Source organism: Dipodomys ordii, unplaced genomic scaffold (genome assembly GCF_000151885.1).
Source record: "Dipodomys ordii isolate 6190 unplaced genomic scaffold, Dord_2.0 Scaffold211, whole genome shotgun sequence".
Classification (NCBI taxonomy): Eukaryota; Metazoa; Chordata; class Mammalia; order Rodentia; family Heteromyidae; genus Dipodomys; species Dipodomys ordii.
This window is the reverse complement of record NW_012267427.1, coordinates 96,247-98,288: the sequence shown is the minus strand read 5'-3', so window position 1 is coordinate 98,288 and position 2,042 is coordinate 96,247.

Genomic DNA, 2,042 nt, shown 5'->3' with positions numbered 1-2,042 from the left:
TGCAAAGGCCCCACGGTAAACACTGCTGTGTGCGTGTGCAAAGGCCCCACGGTAAACACTGCTGTGTGCGTGTGCAAAGGCCCCACGGTAAACACACGAGGCGCAGGCGCCTTGGAGCCACAGCAGCAGGCGGCGAGGGGAATGGGAGGAGGGAGGTCTGAGCTGTGGCGGGGCTGGCAGGAAGCAGGGTGGCCGGCAGGGATCCCCAGGGCCGAGACCGGGTGACAGGGGGGAACATGGCCACTCCAGCCTGCCTTCTGTCCTCAAACGGCGTGGGCGGGACAAAGGCGAGGGGTCAAAGGTGACTCCCAAGGTGGTGGGCCAGCAGTTCCTGAAGTGTGAGGGGGCCAGCCTGGTGGAGTCCAGGCTGGGACCGAGCTGTCCCCTCCCGCAGGACCAGCCGACCCTCGGTGGCCACCAGCACAGGGACAGCGAAGGCTGACAGGAAGACTGGGCATTTGGCCGCCCGGCTGGAGGGGAGAGCCTGGCAGACGGGGCACCAGGCCAGGGCCGCTGGCACGAGCCTGCTCCGGCCACGGCGACTGCGGGGCTGGGGTGCCCGCGGCTGCCATCCTGGGCACTCGGGCCAGGGCACCTGACCGCCCTCCGGCTGGGTCAAGGCTCAAGTCCAAGGCTGCGGCAGGGCGCCTGGGCCCCGGGCTTCGGGAGGAAGGCTGGCACCCGAGGAAAACGTTGCCAGCGGCAGGTGCCACACAGGGCCACTCGGCAGCGGAGGACAAACCGGGCCCCGAGGGGCGCCTGCCGTCTCTGGGCGGGAGGGCGATCTCCTGGGGAGGGACCCACACATTCTAGCCTTCCTCCCAAGACCACCCCAGAGCCCCCCCTGAACGGAAGGACACAGGCCACAGGGGTTTGACATGGTCAATCAAGTTTAATGCATCGTACAGCAGAAACTACGTGGCATATTTAAGACAAACACTCTATCCTCACTACCCACCGGACGTTCCTCCGTGTCCCCAAAACTAACCGTCTCAAGACTCGGCAGCCGCCCCTCCTGGTCCAACCCTTCACATCCTCCCGCGACGTCTTGACAAAACTGAACTCAAATCCATCCCAGAAGCAACGCAAATCAAGAGGAACCCAGAGCCACGCCCCAGGGGCCACGCGGGAACGTGGGATCAGCATAGTCACCAATATAAGAGACGCGTGTCTCGCACCATTCATTTTTGTTCAATAAAAGAATATAAAAATCTTGTTCAACCAGTGTTGAGTGTATTAAAATAGATCTGTATCGTACAGCACAGTTTCTCCCGGAGTCGTGAAAGTGACCAGAGGGGGTGGGGGGGCGGGGCCAGCCTCCCTCTGCCCGTCTGCCTGCACTTGTGTGTGTCTGTGGCCGGGCCGCCCGCACTCTGTTCGGCACTGTGTGCCGGGCTCCTGGGTGCGTGTGCGTTGTGCGGGGCTCCGGGTGGCCAGGCCGGGGTCCACCTGAGCTCCAGGGCACTGCGGGCAGCAAGGATTCAGCGAGAGGAGGCCCCCGCAGTCCCCTGGAGACCCCCTGGGTGCGGTCCGGCTTCCTGGAGGAGGAGGAGGTGTTCTAGTCGTACCTTGAAATGGGAGTCTCACAATAAAACCGCCCGACAAAAAGGTTATTTTTTGGCATCGTGTCTGTTCGTGGCAGGGAAAGGGGCTGGAATACGCGTTGGCTGTTCGGCAGGAGCCGAGGCCTTGGCAGGGGCGCGGAGCCAGCCCGGGCTTCCCAGCGGCAGCGGCTGTCTTTGCCCAGGAACTCCATGAGAAAAAGACACCCAATAGCAAAACGGATCCGAAAGAAGGGCCGTGGGAAGGAGGCGGGCAGAGCACTTGGGGCCCTGGGCGGGGAGGGGGCGCGGGGCGCGGGCTCTCCACTTCCTCCTCTGGGGAAGCTGGCCCAGCCTGGTCAGGTCAGAGGCCGCCACCTCAACCTAGTTAATACTGCCACGGGGCGGCTGGGCTGGCTCTACCTAGGCTGCCTGCCCTCCTCTGCTCGCCGCAGCGCGGCCCAACCTGTGCTCTGCTCTCCTCCCGCGGGCCCGGCAGTG